This window comes from Terrapene carolina, unplaced genomic scaffold, assembly GCF_002925995.2.
Source record: "Terrapene carolina triunguis isolate 2854851 unplaced genomic scaffold, T_m_triunguis-2.0 Scaffold88, whole genome shotgun sequence".
Lineage (NCBI taxonomy): Eukaryota > Metazoa > Chordata > Testudines > Emydidae > Terrapene > Terrapene triunguis.
Window position 1 is genome coordinate 31390202 of NW_020664439.1, and position 18459 is coordinate 31408660.

Below are 18459 nucleotides of genomic sequence, written 5' to 3' on the forward strand. Positions count from 1 at the left end.
ACTACATTTATTTCAGAAGCATTTTGGCTGTAGAGCAGTGTTATGGAGGATGAAAACATTTCTCCTCTCTTCCCCATGCCTGGAGCTAGAAACTGTGTTCCAGGATAGGGAGGCCATGTTTCCTACTCCTGTATATAGGGAAAATTAGTGAACATGACCCATGGTATCATCTCTATGGGGTTCTGAGTCAATGTAGCTGTGCTGTGTGTGGATTCATTGTCCTGGCCCTACACCCCGCTGCATTGTCCCATTTAGAAAGCCACCAATAAACAATAGTCTGTGAAGTGCAGGTGGTTGCTAAGTACCCCATAGCATCTCTCCATGACATGGCTATGCTGCTGTATTTTGGATCTATAGCATGTGTGGAAGGATGGAGAGGAATTAACCCTTATTTATGAACTTTTATCACAGCACCAAAAACCTTATTCATGTGAACATTTTCCATTTTTCTTTAACATTTGCATGGAACATCAGTTACCTAGGGGCTAGTTGGTAAATGTATTTTAAAATGTAAATTTTGTAAAACTCAACTACTGCTATAGAGGGCCTCATGATTTTGGCATTCATCTGTTGCAGACTGTCTAGTCAAATACATTTTATATAAAACCTAGTATAGGACCCAGTCCAACTCCCATTGACTTCAGAGGAGTTGGATTGGGCTCACAGAGTAGTTATGTTAACATGAGTACAATGACTAAATTTTCAGAGCTTAAAATCTCTACTGTTTAAAGAACTATATAGCTGATTTTCTATCATAAAATACTTACATTTAAGAAGAGGTTGGTTTTGCTATCTCTCACTTTCTCACCAGAGTTGACTAGAAAATGAGAAATAAAAGGTGTATTAAAGGATGGCATACATACTTTTCCCAGTTATTGTGTGTAACAATTTCTGAAGAACTCCTGCATAATTCCATTAAAAATTCTACCCTTCTCATCTGATTCTTTTAATAGGTCTGAGCTCTTCCAGTTTCAAGAACCAGCAAATATAACATTGGGATAACCTTTCCTGTTGTGAATAAAATAACGACTGAATTTCACACAGACCAATGAAATATAAGGGATACATTTTAAGCTGCCCTTGAATAGGGCCTGTGATATAATCCACCCAGGGAAAAATTGACCCCTGTGTTCACAGGACCTATATACGGCCTGTATATCACTTAGGTCCAACTGAAAGTCCAATGCTGCAAATATTTCTTAACTCTAAACATGTGAGAAATCCCACTGAGTTCAAAATAGGACTTAAGTGGAACTTTAAGGGGTACATAAGACTTGTATAGTGAATTTACCTGATAATTTTACATGTGCATCAACTTAGTTAGGTAGCGTTTCATCAGCAAACCAGGAAATTAAAAGAGCAAATCTGTTAATTGAGCATCCAATGTTCTAGTTCACAAATATGCCCATTTCCATTCACAAATGTGGGTTTTACATGCGTGTGCCAATTTACAGATTCTACTAAAAGGTTTGCTCAGGTTTTAGAGCTATACGTGTTTACTTGCTCAATAGACCAAGAAGTGAGTACATAGTGAAAACGCATTCAGTAGTTTAAAAAAGTACGGCACCTCAGTTTAAGGTATCATCAATTAGTGGCATACATAGATTTTTGAATCCAAAGGCTGTTACTAGGGAGTGAGTTTGGGAAGATTTAATAATGATTGGACTTCTGATGCCTTTTTCACCTTTAAATAAGGGCAGGATTTAAGTAAAAATTAATGTTTTATTTAATTGCAAGTCCTCCAGGGCCCCTGCTGAGACATGTTAATATTTCATTACATAAATCATATACCTTCAGCTATACCCAAGATAATTCCTCAGCTTTCTATTTTTTAAATTATAAAAAGATGGTTTATTATGACTAAGATAAGTACCACTCTGATAATTTTCAGATTTTTGTCTTGTAGGTTTTCTTAACAGAGGCGATATTTAGCCTAAAAAAAAATGTAAGACCAACCATCAAAAAAACCCTTTTGGTTGATTAAAAGTTAATGTTGTTTTTAAGCAAATAGCGAAATGTTTTGACTAATAACCAATCGAATCAGACATGGTTCATTCTCATAATTAAATTGATGGTCACCATCAATTCTGTAGTTTTAGTTCTTGAGATTATAGCATTTTGGCTCCTGTTCCTGTATTATTTCTGGTAATTTTACCAGACTATACCTAGTGAAATGCATCTTGATGCATTTCATTATGATTCCACACTACCTGTTATGCTTGTAGAATTCTCAGAATCATCCTTGCAATTACAAGGCTAAGTAGAGCTGGGTCAGAACCAAGACCTCCAGAGCCAAAGCTTGGGGAGTATTTGGAGTCTGAAATGGGTTTCAAATTTTACAGTTCATGCCAGTCTTGATGAAAGACCTAGATTATCCCAAACAGGAATCGAGCATAGTCAACCTTTTTGTACTTCTTGGGTGCAAGGATTGCAACGTTAGCAACCCCACAGGCGATGAGAGGGAAGCAGCACATGGCTCAGCTTTCCCTGCACAATGGCTGCTGGAGGAAGTGTTATACTTCGTTAATGAGCGGTATAGCAGATGTTCTCTTTCTGCACTTCAGGATGTCTCAGTGAGGTAGGATGCCACCTGGAACTCCCACTGGAACATAGTGGCTCCATGCCACTCACAACGTGGGACAGTGCCTATAAAGCACACTCCCAGCCTTACTTCTATGGCATATTCACACCACAGAGTGCATGTGGAGATAGAAGGCATGAGAGCAGTTTCTCCTTTCCTCATGCATGAGCCATTAACAAAATGTTATGAACTCGGAGAAAACTCAATCCATAGCAAGGTAAAACCTCATTGAAATTGATAGGTGTGAATTCATCTTTCGGTTAACATAACTGTAAGGATAACTACCCACCTGGGACAAAACAAGCATGTAAACGTATCCAGGAGATTTTGCTGAGTATTGTTCTTTTTGGGGTGGCGGGGGGATATAGGGAGGAAGGAAGGGAGGCAAAACACACAGATACTGAAAACACACCAGAACAGTGGGAGAAGCAGAGGCCAAAGGCAAGCAAGCCGGGCAGTAGCCTGTGACCACACTGTGATTCTGGAAAAAGCTAGAGACAGAGCTTGGGAGGGAGAGGGGGGATGTTGGCTAATGAGGCTTGGTGTAGGCTAAGAAATACCTTTTCTTGTTCTTGGTTCAGAGAAGCAGGACTTTGGACATTCCTTGTAAATAAATGAGATTGCATCAAAGCGAATAGCAGATTTCATTGATTTCTGCTTCCAGTTGGAACATCTCCAGACCTCAAACTTTGATTAGCTGCTTGGTTCAAAAAAGGAAAACAATAACATAGTGACACCGATCTCAAACATATCTACATCTCCCAGATTACTATTGGGAGCCTTGACTTAATAAAGCAAGACTCAGTAATAAGGTGAACAATTAGTTCTATAATAAATAGATATATCTAGGCTGAGTGTACTCATAGCAATAAGTAAATAGTCTCACTATCCTAGTATTCCATGGGTCTTGTGTAAAACATGTGATGTCTTTTTCTACTTCATTTGTTCTAAAAGTCTGGTCTGGAATCAAGTACATTATGGTATCAACTTTTGCAAAAATACATTAGATACTGTATACCAAAAAGGGTTTTTTTATATACTATATAAATATATGCAGGTTTCCTCAAATGCAGAACTTTGCAACATTACATTCAAATAAGCTATATAGATATTTAAGGTATTAAGCACAAATCTTTCAAAGATCTTAGCAAAAAAAAACCATGATAAAATGTGATATATAAATTTGTCTTGTTCAGCCTTGTCAATATTAAAAAAAAACATACATACATCTTCAGGAAGCTTTGTTCCCTCTCTCCCTCCATCGTTTAAAAATTGCCTAATCACCTCTATTATTGAAAATATGGAGGAATTGGGTAGATACTGTATTACCCTGATGAGTGTTTTACTACTGTTGTATTGCAGTGACACTGTGAGAAATGAGTGTTGAACACCAATACTTTTCCATTATTATTTCTACTACTACTATCAATGAACAGTCAGTAGTGCTGTCAGGCTGTTTCATGGTGGCTGTGCTTGTGGGGGTTAAAAGTATGATTGCTAATGCCTTACCTGCCCAGAGGACATATGCCCGCCCATTAGACAGGTGACTGGCATTTGAATCTTCTTTGAGGTCTCTAAAACAGATTGCAGCATGTTCTGTAATAATGTACAAGGATAGGGACTGTGCCATACCATGAGTACCACATACAATGAATAACATAGCTCCATTTGACAGAACCGTTAATTTTGCATTTCTTATATATTTAATCTGGAGGTAATTATTTCTGTGTAATAATGATGACATTTAACCTCAACCCTACTCATGCATTGGTATTGCTGACTGATATGCTGTTATTTATCCAGTCTGCATTACTCCCCCTGAAAGAGGAAACACCGCTCTTGTAACAACTGGGTCACCTTCTTAACTGTGTTACTACACTGTAGTTCACACTTCTGCTTGTTGACAGATTTAGAGCCTTTTGTAAAAGCAATAATTGGACTGGGACTGCAGCTGGCATGCTTCACCAGAAAGGAACTTGAATTAGGTTGCATGAGGTCTTTCATTAACTGCTAAAACGAAAGCTATTTGGTACTGTAACTGCCATGTAGTTTCATTAGAACATTGCCCTGATCTTACTGTGGGAATTGTGAGGATTATGCCTGAACAGTGTACATATTTCTCTTTCTCCTGTTTATGCTATGCCTTTTGGGAAATTGTTTCTAATATTAATAACATGTAGCATTTACATAGTGGTTTTCATCTTCTGAGTTTACAAGTATGAATCTTCTTTACACTTCTGTATTGTGAGGTAAGGAAGCACATTTCTTATTCCTATTTTACTGATTGGGAAACTGAGGCAGATAGGGTTAATATGGAGCTTGCCTTGCATTTATGTGCAAGAACAGAGGAGAACGTGCAAAGAGACTTTTCTCCATCCTCTTGCTTATCAGTAGAAATGGTAGCCTCAACTCTTGCACACACGCTTTCAACATGCAAGGATCTGTGACGTCGCATTCTCATACAGCACAGAGACTAGGGTGGGCGATACCCATGGCTATGTCTTTTTCCTGCTCTGAAGAGGGGCTCAGAAGCAGCACAGGAGAGAGAGTGAACACTGCACTCTTTCAAAGTGTGCCACAAGTGCATTCTGGTGTACTCTCCAATAGAGATCCTGGCTGAGTCAACCTGATTGTCCTCAGAGAATCTTATTGGGAAGGCACAGGCCACATGTCAAAATGGGGCAACACTGTAAAAAACAGAACAAAAACCTTTGTTACTGTCACAGTGAATCAGTAGAATTCAGTGGTGGAAGGGAGAGGGTCAATGCGCCAGCTCAGCCTAATTCTGTTGATTTTAACTGTAATGCTCCTTTTTATACTATGTCTGAAAGTGTCAGAGCTGGCCATGCCTCCCAATCCTGTACTCAGAACATTTGAGTGCATCTATATACAGAAGAAGAAGGGTTTAGAAGTTAGGTTGGACAGTACAAAATGTGTGTGACTTTAATTTACTATGTGAGTATCCAGCTCAGTCAGACTTCTGGAAACACCTAATTCATTCTGGGCATGCTCAGAGGCTTATCAGAAGTATTAGTCCCTACCTTACCGACATTACATAATTTGCATTGTTACTCCCAACTAGAGCCAGGCAAGAAACAGTTTCCCCGTTCATGCAGACATTTTGTAACTTCAAATTTTTCCCCATCCTTAATCAGAATGAAAAGTTGAAATCTCAAAGATTTTAATTAAGCAAAAAAAAAAAAATTAAAAAATTAGTTCAAGTCCATCAAACCAATTCATTTCCATTTCAATCATTTGTTATTGTTTAAAACCACAATTATCTTACATTTCTAAACAAAATGTCATTTTAAAATAAAACCAGATTTTTTTTTGCTTTGAAAATGTAGAAAACATTTCATTTTAACAATTTCAAAATGTTTTTCAAGTTGAGAAATTGGTTTAAAACAATTGTTTCCCAACAAATAGTTTCATTTTTGACAAATCAGCATTATTCAAAAAAGAGTTTTAGTTGAAAAACTCCTAACTGGATTTACTCCCTGTGGCACTGCTTCCCATATTTTTCATAGTAATATTATGATATGATTGTGTCATAATCATAATGTATTTTATGCAAGATAGGTCATGTGAAGTATCATTGGAAAGGTTATGATTTACTGAATATGAGTATCCTATGTGTATGCCTGTATCATTTTTTGGTCTAAAGTTAGAAATATTGAATATACGTCTGTACCACAAAAGTGTTTGCATCTGGGGAACACCCACCCGATAGAATGCAATCAGTCTGACTGGCTAGCTGGGAACAAGTCCATGGACTATTAGGGAGAACAATAAGTCTTTGAAGATGCTAATCTCCCACCTTCCTGAGAAGCTTTCCTGGGATGCTACAAACAGCCTCTGACTCATGGCTGCTTTGACACTACAGAATCATGTGATCAAGTCATGTGGTACTGGACTCCATGATAGAATACCAGTATTTTTCCCCCGGGGGGGAGATGGACCACACTGGAAAACAAAGTATTCCCACCATATGTAAAACCTATTTAAGGCAAGGGAGTGACATAAAGAGTGATTGTTCTGCATTGAATCCCCACCCAAGATGACTGCTGTGAACATTTAAGAAACAAAGACAAAGGAGAGTCGGGGGGCGGGGGGTGAAGAGCTGAGCCCAGGCTGCAAAGATATCTGGCTTGTGAAAGAAATACCTGGAGTTTTAAGCTGCAAGCAAGAGCAGCTTGCCTTCAAGAACCACAGCAATCTACCTAAAACAACATTTAGGGTGAGAAATTACTACTTGTAACCAGTTTCTTTAGTATCTTAAACTTAGTTTGCATGTTTGTCTCATTTGATAGGTAATCTGGTTTAATCAGTGACCACACTGTTTGCTAACCCATATAATCACTTAAAATCTATCTTTTGTAGTTAATAGACTTGTTTTTGTTTTCTCTAAAACCAGTTTGTGGAATTCATAGCTGGGGGAGTGGGGCAGAAGCTGTGCATATCTTCCTCCACATTGAGGGAGGGGGTGAATTTCATGACCTTACGCTGCATAGTTCTCTGTGCAGTGCAAGGCTATACAATTTGGGGTTTATACTCTAGAGGGGGTGTGCACTGGAGTGCTGGGAAATTCCCCAGCTGAAGCCTTCCCATGCAGTACTGATTTCAGTGTCTGTGTCTTTCTGCAGCTGGGTGTGTCCCTACCTGTGTGTGTGTGGGAAGAGGCTTGAGGGCCTGGCTCAGCAGGACAGTGTAAGGGAGCCCAGGCTGGTGGAACAGGCGGGCTCAGTGATACCCCAGTACATCAGGTGGCACCCCAGAGGGGGGAGGGTAACCTGTCACACTCCCAAACTCATGACTTGATGCCTATCCTTAGAGCAATACCAATAGTTGCTAAAAATAGTCACTTAGATATATGTATAAGTTATTCAACCAAATGTGCGCTATTAGAAACAACATATTAAAAATAATGGTCTATAAACAAAGTAACATGGGCCAGCTATATGCACCATAGTAGATTCTAATTACAGATTTCAGGAGTCTGGTGAAAATTTACCTATTTCCAATAGACAGAGCCAACATTTTCCAAAATTTATTTTTTGTTAGGAAAAAAATACAATTTTTAATGAAAATTTACACAAAAAATATTTTCTGGTGTTTGAACAGATCTAATTTCTAGCAGTGAGGATGCCCATTGACTTACAGGTCAGGTAGCCCCTGCGCATTGCAGAGTTATGCTGCATTGATGTTTTCCTGTGATGCCACAGAAAACAGGAGGCAGGTTGGGGATACAAAAGTGATAGGACTTATGGATCGACCAGCCATTCCTCCTTTGGGGCAGATCCCTCTCCATAGCGAATCCTGCAATTTTTTTGACCTGGCATGCTTGTGTATTGTTAGTAAACACTCTTATTTGGAACCTAACTGTGCCCATCTGGTTTCCTTCATTTGGTTTTGTTGTGTAAAGTGCAAAGACACAACAAGCATGTATGTAAATATTTACAGGATTAGGAACTTAGACTGTGTCCCAAGGCACAGATGCCCAAACGAAGCTATCATGACTGCAGCACACAACATTGACATGTCTGAATAAAAGCCAGTAGACTGGTCCTTGGGTCTTTAAACTTTTATAAGCAGAGATATTTTAAGGGTATTTTTATAGGACTTTTTTTTTATCAATCCTTTCCTTGCTATTGCTTAATTTAAAATGTGTTTTCTCTTTTAGAGATTGATTCTTTTACCTCCAACAGAGCAAAATCACTTTTCATAATTCAAAGATGCTTTAAGAATCTAATGTGATGGGATAATAGAGAAAATGCTGGCCAAGGATATTAATGTATTAATCCTGTCTTTGGAGAAACTTTATAAAAAGAAACTAGAAACTTCTCCACATTTCTTGAGGACTTGCTCATAATACTGGAAAAGTAAAAAGCATCCCAGGTGGATTACACACATAGAAAGCATCTAATCTAAGAAGCAAACCTGAAATGCTTCAAAAGAACTGTAGTGAGATTTTGTATAAAATGCTTTTCAGATTTATTGTTAATAATTATGGAAGTGGTACCTAAGGAGCTAAAAAATATTAAATGTGCAATTACTCTGCCTTTACAGAATTAATAGGCAAAAGCCTAGAAGCTACTGGAAGGAAGTGGAATGCAGTCTGAAAGAAAAATTACTCTCTCTAAGAAAACACTATGAATAGTGATAGATGTTTGTAAAAGAAAACAGTGTGTGTTAATAGTTCTCTTCTAATCCATGCAATTAGCTCTTCTCTCTCTCTCTTTTAGCAGCTAAGTAAACCATTCCCATTTTCTTTCACTGGAGATAATTTCAGTAATGATTGTAATTTGCCTCGTAACATCATATAGGTAGATATTAATTTACTCAAATTAACTAAGAAAGGGAAGAAGAATCACCACAAATTATCCAGGTAAGAAATCCATGCAGGGTTTAATTTCTAGTCTGTTTAGTAGAACTTTGTTAGCAACATGTCCTCTTTTTTAACCTGTGAGCTACAACACTTATTAGGCCTCGATTCTACAAACACTTATACATGCTTAACTCTACTATGGTTAGTAGTCTCATTGAAATGCTAGTCACTGTAGTAAAGTTAAGCATGCCCATATTTGCAGGGTTGGGACCATATACTGTATAGGGCCCTGGGTCAGGAAAATGTCCTTATTTAGGAAAGCACTTATGTACGTACTTGAAACCAGTGGGACTTATTGCTTTTTTAATAATCCTTAGGCTTTTTAGAAGGGAAAAAGCCCCAGACAAATGCTACTGTTGCCCTTCACTTCAGCAAATAATACTGTATTGCTAGCGACTTACTTAATATTAATGAAATTATATGAATAGAGTTATAATGTAAACATAACTATCTTCCTGGATACCAATGTAGCAATGTAGATGGTACACCTTGGTAAAATGTTATTTCTTCTCAAAGGCACTTACTGATTTATTATTATTATTTATTTATTATAAAATAGAAATATAAAATAAATTCTGCTGGCAAGGAAAATACAGTATGTTAATATTAATTCTTTATATTTTCCATTGATGTTGAGTTGACTTCAGTGAGAGTTCCATACATGGAGGTGCATTATTAAAGTATTCTAAAAGTCCTTACTCAAGAAATCTCTCAGTGAAGTGTCTCCAATCTGAGAGAATTCTTTGAGCATGTCAACAAAATAGTGGATAAAGGCGAACTGTCAGACATAATTTAGTTGGATTTTGGAAAAAGCCTTTGTAATTTTTCCTTGCAACAGGCTATTATAGAAGCTCATGAGGTGAGAGGTAAAGTGCTGTCAGTGCCTGTCATAGATTGGAAACCGGCAGAGACACAAAATACAACAAGTAGGAACCAATGGACAATTTTCAACATGTCAAAATGTTGACAGTGGTGTGCACCATAGATCTGTATTAATTCTAGTGTTGTGTAGTACATTTATCCATGATCTGGAAAAGGGGGTGAGCAGCCTAGTGGCAAAAATTATAAATCTATTAATATTAGTCAAGACTAGAGAATATTGTGAAGACCTTTAGAGGGACCTAAAGAGAAACTTAGGTGAATGGGGAACACAAAGGCATATGAAATTCAAGTTACATTGAATTCAAATGCAAATGCAATGTTGTGGGTTGGGCAAGATGTCACTGCAACTAGTGAGTGTAACAGCCATCCTTCATTCCTGATAAATTCAGAAACAACAGGGGACTCAAACTACACCACCAGACAAAACAAAGGCACAGGTGAGTCTGCTAAAGAATTAAAACAGTTTTAATTTGGGCAGAGGAGTTTCATTGTTTGGTGGAGGTATGTGTGTCTGTGTGAGAGAGATAAGGGGAGAAACACCAGAGAAGCAGAAAGAAGGCAGTGAGGGAGTCCACACATAGCCCGAACAAGCACTGAGAGTGTGGCCTGGAGAAAAGCCTTCAAAGGGCACTTTTTGGGCTGAGTGCTGACTGGAAAGGGCTTTGAGCTATGAGTAAATAAACTGTTTCCTGTTGTTTGATTTCTCCTGTGGTCAGGGAAACAGGACTTTGTACATTCTTTGTAAATAAACAGGACTATCTCAAAGATATCTGACTTCACCATCACTTTCTCCTCCTAGTAGAAACAACCTGCAGGAACCCCAACTTTGGCCAGCTGCTCAGCTCAAAAGGGGTGGAAAATGCATTTAGGAAAGAATATGTTGAACTATTCATACATACTGGTGGGTGATTGTAAATTAACTATAAAAGATCTGCACATAATTGTGGGCAGCTATAGACGATCTCTGCTTGATGTGCAGCAGTCTTCAAAACAGCAAATAAAATCTTAGTATGTATAAGACTTAAACTATAATACGAAACTGGAAATATAATGCTATTTACATCAAGGGTAAGTTGTCAGTTGGAATACTGTGTTCGGTTCTGGTCACCTGATCTGAAAAAAAAAATAAAAGGATATAGGAGAAATACAAGTGCTTTGGAGACAAGCACCAAAAATAATTAGAATAATGGGAAGACTTCTTGTGAGGAGATACTGAAAAATTTGGAACAGGATACTGTAGAGGAGAGACAGATAGAAGGGGACAAGTTAGATATATATAAAAATAATAAAGGGTATAGAGGAGGTAAATTGGGTACTGATATTTGCCCTTCTAATACTAAAAGAACAAGGAAACTTTCAATGAAACTGAAAAGCATAATATCAAAAAACTAACAAAAATGAATTTGCTTTCTTACAGAGAGCACAGTTAACCTCTGGAACATATTACCACTAGATAGCAATGAGGACAAAACCTTAACAGAATTTACAAAAGGATGGAAGGATGGTCTAGACATTTATATGGATAATAACATCCATAGAAGAGCTAGCTGGGAAATTTAATTTTAGTTCTGCCAAAATTTTTGAGTTTTGAGAAATATTTTTTGTGCTAAATTGAGCTGAAATGCCCAAAGCTCAGAAACTTTTTTGGAACGGAAATACCATAATATTTTGTTCCCAGAAAAAAACATGGTCCTGGAGATCCCCCTGACTGCCTGGTATCATGACACAGCAGAGCTAAGGACTATGAAGCCTTCCCAGCTGCTTATTGAAACTGACATTTTTTTGTCAATTTCCCGGGTAGCTGCAGAAATGAGCAGACTTTTGTCAAGTTAACAAGAGTTTGATCCCTTTCGCTGCTGCTGTTCAGTGGTGGGCAGCAGTAAAACTCACAAGAATCACATCAATTTCAGCCCACAACTCTCAGCAACTAGGATTTCCAGGATCCCTGTCTCCGAAGCAACCAGCCTGTCAGGCTCCTAGGGACACAGGGAGCCTGGAAAGTGTAGCTTCCTTGAAGCCCTGGTAGTTCTGGCTCCCAAGCTCTGTGGCTCTTGGCTCAGCAGGCTCTGAGGAGTTAGGTGGCTGAGCTGGCAGAAAACCAGTAATGTTTCTGATGACAACCTGCCTGGGATCTATTGGAACTTTGTTGAAATCAAATTGTTTCCATGAAAATTTTCAATTTGAGCGAATGGGCAAATTCCAATAAAACAGTGTTTTGTCAGAATTTTTCTGACCGGCTCAAATCCACATTAAAGGGGGGGGAAATCCTTATGTTCTTTTCAGAGAGATACACAATCATGCTTCAGTTCACATATCAACCACTAACTAATGGGGATTAGGAGAAAACTTCTTCTCCACCATAATTGTCCATGACAGGTTTCTTGCAGACAGATCTGATAATGACCACTGTTAGAGACAGAAGACAGGATGGAATGGACATTGGTCTGCTCTAGAATGGCAATTCCTCTGTTCTCTGAAGTTTTCCTTCAGTAAGGACTGTAGGTTTAGATTATATTTTGTTTGTGCATAGTGTTTGATCAAAATGACCAACTAATCTGTGTACTATAATATCAACAATGCCCTTACTAGGTACAAAGATGAACAAATATATGTTTGCCTTCCCATATGCATTAAAAACTGACCCCAGACAGACTATTTAGGGAAAATATTCTCTGTAAAATTAGAATGGGATATCTGGGACTTGGATTTTAGACACTGTAAGGATTTACTTTTGTTAGCGTGTTACCAGCAAAGTGCTGAAGGGGGCTCTCAGGGGTTGCTGTTAAGTATGCCATCAGATTAAAAAGAGGGTTGGGGCAATTTAGATTTCCATGTCTCTGAATATGAATAAATCCCACTGCTAACTCCTCTCTGCCTGAGATGGCTTCTCCCTGGGGCTCATGAATATACCTCAGAAGAACAAGGTTTTTGCCTTTTGAAAAGAACAGACTACACTCCACAGGGTACTCACCCTCAGTCCCTGCTTCACATTACACAAGAGGAGCTCTGTGAGATACAATATGCACATGCCAACATTTTCTAACATGGCTGCCTAAAGGTAGGTGCCCAAATTGATATTTAAGCACCTAAATTATTAGGTCCAAATTTTCAGGAGTACCACACAGTAGCCTCTCCAATTGCTATACATGACATGTGGGCATATGGCTTTAGAAATCCACAAATCCATCCAGTTTGAGAGTAGACTTTTACATTTCTTTCCAGAGGGGGGAGGGAGGGAACTTGTTCTCCCAACAAGCTACTGTGGGGAATCTCTGTGAGGGAAAATTCAGCTCCCATAGAAATGGGATGAAAACAAATCCACAGGAAAGAAAGCCTTGTGATAGGAGAACGATACAGCAAGACTTCAGTAGCTTAAAGGCTAGGAAAGATGGCAAAAACTTTGTTAATTAAATGTCCTTACAGTAAATAATGGCAAGTCATCAGAAAAAAAAAAGTATCAGCTAAATTTGTTTTTCAGAACACAAAATAAAAAAGTCAAGAGTGTGACATTATTTATATATAAATGATGAGAACTGGGAATAAAAGAAGTAGAAGACAAGTTTGTGTGTTTCATAAAACATGACCTAATGGAGCCAATAGTATCTGAGTTCAGAAGAGACAACTGCTGCAGCCTGCAGAAAGAGAAGATATAGACCCTAATCCTTCTTTTTCCAGTGAAATCAGTGGGGAATTTTGCAATAGAATTTGTGATGTGTTTTAGGAACGTGTACATATACATTGTCTCTCTCTCTAACCAAATTCCTAAGGTCTGGACCTGATATTGCGGCTAACGAAAGATTTAAAAAGGCATATTCAGAATATGCAATGTTGTGGTAAGACACAAAGTGTGGAATCCTTGCCCCATTGAACACAAAAAAAAATCCCATTAACTTTAATAGGGCCAGGATTTCATCCAAAGTGTTTGTCAGTACTTGTCTGGGTGGGCTGCATATCTAAATTAAGTCATTCATGAAAAGTACAGCCATCCCAAATCGATGCCAATGAAACTGCTATATGTCATATACGGGGATCAGGATATATTTGGATGAGGTATCTGATACCTGAATTATATTCACTTTAAGGACCTTATGCTAACATATATTATGTCTGTTTCTGACTTTGTGTGTGTATATTCACACACATTGACAAATATACATAAACATATTAAGATTGGAGTAATACATGGAGTAATACTTGATTAATTATTTTTCACCTGCTCATTAAGTGTACACTGCTTCAGTATTTCCAATTGGATTGTCACAGCCTTGTCAATAGACTTGAAACTTGGGTGAAAAATTCCCAGGTGGAAAGGTTGAAGTGCAAGTTTGCTGTCTGATATAAAACTTTTAGAGGTTTTCTTCTAATCCAATGCATTGGTTTTGGTCTCTTAATAAATAAACACAAGATTACTTCCAAAACTTTAACAGTTGCTAAAGAAAAAAATAAATAAAAGGAAGTGCAAATACTTCATTAAAATATTCTCTAAACTTTTGATCAGCTAGTTTGACCATCCTGAGGGATAAATAAATTTGCAGAAGTTGTGGACAACTATTTAAGTCTGAAGCCTGAACAGCTCCATTGGGAAATATGCTAAAATATAATAGAGTCACATTAGTGGGTTTTTTAAGCAAACAGCCACAGCACAGCATTTAAAGCCCAGGAGATATCCAACCTTCCCCATTTAAAAAAATGTATGTACGCTCAAGTTCCCAAGTTTGAGACATTTTTAAAATCATTGTTTATATTTCATATCCTTGTAAGACTTTACCTCTGAGTATACAAATAAATTATGAAAATAGAATCTGATTTTATATGTATCACAATAGTGGTATTTATATATACTTTACTTTAATCTCTGGTGGAAGATGGCTTCCTAGTGCAGCATCAGGAATTCCTGATCCAGCCTTGCTCACGTGAGCGATCTTTACTTATGTGACTTAGTTCAAGTGATTGTATTTGAACTACTCATTTGAGTAAGCATTACTCATCTGCGTAAGCCTTACAAAAGCAGGCCCAAATTTCACAAAACCATAGTGACTTGTGGCAAAATTAATGCCTATGTGATTTAGGAACCCAAGTCCCATTTTCAAAAGTGACTTCAGCACCTAGGATTGAAATCTTATTAAATAGGACTTAGGTTCCTCAGGGCCAGATTTAAAGAGATATTTAGAAACCTGAAGATAAAGAGAGGAGCCTAATGGGATTGGGCACCTGGATTTCAGTATGAGTTAGGCTCTAGGCACTTTTGAAAATCCCATTAGGTGCTTAAATATGCAGATTGACACCTAAATACCTTCAAAAATCTGGTCCTAATTCTCTTTTGAAAATTGGACTTGGGTTCCTCCATTAAAATTTGTGAATGTTATCCTTAATGTATAACAATTGTTTTCATTATTGGAGGTAAGATTCTAGATGTAATTCATTAATGGTGTCCCACTTTATATATACAGCTCATATTAGTGCTAACCAATGGCCCCACAAACCAAAGTCCTCTTGTTAAGGACAGAGGATGTCAGCAGAATCTAGCCCATGAGGCCCTACAATTTGTGTGGTTACATAGCCTTCCCCATCTCATTCAACTGCTGTAGTGCCAGGGCTCAGGCATAGGGTTCTGGCAACACAGTAATCCAAGGACACATTTAAATAATGAATTCAACTGAGAAAATTCGGTGTTGTTAGTGGACAACTCACAAACAGAAAAAGAGGTGAAATTCATCCAATAAATTATTTGCTGCAAACCATTTGCCTGGCTCTGTTTGGTATACAGCTCATTCTAGCAGGCTAAATTAAGCATCCTGGGAATATGCATTTACATTTCAACATAGACCCTGTGGCACAGAAAGCTGACAGATGCTCAACTGTCTATCTGTGGCAGCCACTTCAGAATGCTTCTGAGTGAGTGATGCATTTTACACTCTCTCCCACTCAAAGACTAAGCATCACTTCTGCTACCCCTAGTCCCTGCTGGTTTGAAATGCCAAGCCCAAAATCTGGAGCTGTGGACTAATTTGGGTCTCCAAAGTGCCAGTGGAATGGCATATAGCATGTTAGTTGTGCATTTGTTGACTGGTAAATAAATAAAATGATTTGAAATTTTACTCTGTTTTCTGTCTAATGGTTTCCCATCAATAAATGTAGGTTGTTCCACAAGGAATCCTCGAAGAATCATATCGCTATTATTCTCACAGTCATTTACTGTCTTCACTTCAATTTTTGTCACAAGAACGAGAGCTTTAATCCTTCACAAGTGTATACAAAATGGCAGGACACTCTAGTACTTCAACCTTTACGGTGTTTTGTAATTGGATTAACTGGCAATTGTTGTTCTTTTCTTATGCAACCCCAGCAGCCTGCAAAGAAGTGAAATGGCCAGTCAATGAAAATACAGACTATTTAAAAGGTTAGAGTAGATAGGGAGGCTGTGGAGTCTCCCCCCCCCCACCACCACTATTAAACCAGATATTAGGATTCTCATCCTCAAGACTAAAACTCCCACTAAAGCATTAGGAACAGCACAAATCAATTCTCATGGTTATGAGTGTAACACGATAGGGAAAGAGTGAGATCCTCCTTTCTTCTGCACTTTATGTTTCAGGTGCATGTATGTTGCTAATTGAAATTCATCTCTTGAGCTTCAGCTAAAGTCCTTACAAACAGCAAGTGGGATCATGTAACACCGTGACCAAAGTAGTGTAAACTTCACAACTGAATAACCAGTTTTGAAAAGTAGATTGATTATTTTATAATAATATTGCCCATTGAAAAGTGTGGGTGTTTTAATTTTATTTTTAGTTGCAAAAATTCAATTTGGAAGTACATTAATTTCTGGCAGTGGTTAAAATTGATTGAAAGAGGAAGGGGTGCTCTCACTGCACCAGCCAAAGGGAGCTAGAAGGGGAAGTGCTGCTTATCCAAGCCAGGGAAAGTAGGGGGAACTTCCTTCTGCTTTTAGCAGGGAGAGGGAGATGCATGCAGGAGTGCTGGAACAATTTTTATAGTGGGGGTGCTGAAAGCGGAAACCATGTATTTAATTTTTACTACTTCAAGCCGGGGGGAGCTGCCGCTCTCCCAGCACCCCTAGTTCCAACACCCTGGATGCACACCAGCTTTCTGGTAATTTAGGGAGGCCTGCTCCCCTCTCTGCTTATATTAGTAGAACCAAAGGGATCTTCCCCTGCTTTGTGTATCACTCTAGGGCAGTGGTTCCCAAACTTGTTCTGCTGCTTGTGCAGGGAAAGCCCCTGGTGGGCCAGGCCGGTTTCTGTATCGGCCTGCGCCGCTTCCAGCAGCTCCCATTGGCCTGGAGCGGTGAACCGCGGCCACTGGGAGCCGCGATCAGCCAAACCTGTGGACGCGGCAGGTACACAAACCGGCCCGGCCTGTCAGGGGCTTTCCCTGCACAAGCGGCAGAACAAGTTTGGGAACCACTGCTCTAGGGGTTAGGTGAGAGATAGATGTTTGGACTCCTAGAGGGGAGATAGCAGTTCATGTGATCAGAGGCAGAAATTTAGGTGCTTAAAGAACTTTTATTTGAAAACTTAGGCGCTCAGTGAACTTAGGCACCAGGGTTAGGCAGCAGCCAAGCAGGGGATTTGTGGATCACAGTGGCACCTAAATGTGGGATTAGGCACCTAAGTATCTTAGTGGCTCCGTACCTAACCTTCAAAGGTAGGCAAGGTGGAAAGGGGCAGGGCTATGGCTAATTATCCCTTGTGCACTGCCTAGTACAGATGTTCAGAATAAGGTAGATGGAACATTCTCTTCAGGGGTGGGTAGCAGCCCTGCTCTTCTTGTACTGCATGAATGCATTGTGTATGTTTCCATTGCAGGTGTCACATAGCTCCTCCTGGAGCTCCCTATATTCCCTACTGAATTAAAGATCCCTTGATGGTACAGTATATACATGTCCACACATGCTTTAACGTGCTACCTAATGCTATCCTTTAATATTCAAATCCACTAGGGCTGTCAAGAGATTAAAAAAATTAATCGCAATTAATCGCACTGTTAAACAATAATAAAATACCATTTATTTAAATATTTTCAGATGTTTTCATTTCAATTACAACACAGAATACAAAGTGTACAGTGCTCACTTTATATTTATTTTTATTACAAGTATTTGCACTGTAAAGAAACAAAAGAAATAGTATTTTTCAATTCACCCAATACATGTATTATAGTGCAATCTCTTTCTCGTGAAAGTTGAACTTACAAATGTAGAATTATGTGCAAAAACCCTCTGCATTCAAAAATAAAACAATGTAAAATTTTAGAGCCTGCAAGTCCACTCAGTCCTCCTTGTTCACTCAATCGCTCCGACAAACAAGTTTCTTTATATTTGCAGGAGATAATGCTGCCCGCTTCTTGTTTACAATGTCACCTGTAAGTGAGAACAGGCATTCTCAGGGCACTGTTGTAGCCGGCGTCGCAAGATATTTACATGCCAGATGCACTAAAGATTCATATGTCCCTTCATGCTTCAACCACAATTCCAGGGGACATGTGTCCATGCTGATGACGAGTTCTGCTCGATAACAATCCAAAGCTGTGCGGACCAATGTATGTTCATTTTCATTATCTGAGTCAGATGCCACCAGCAGAAGGTTGA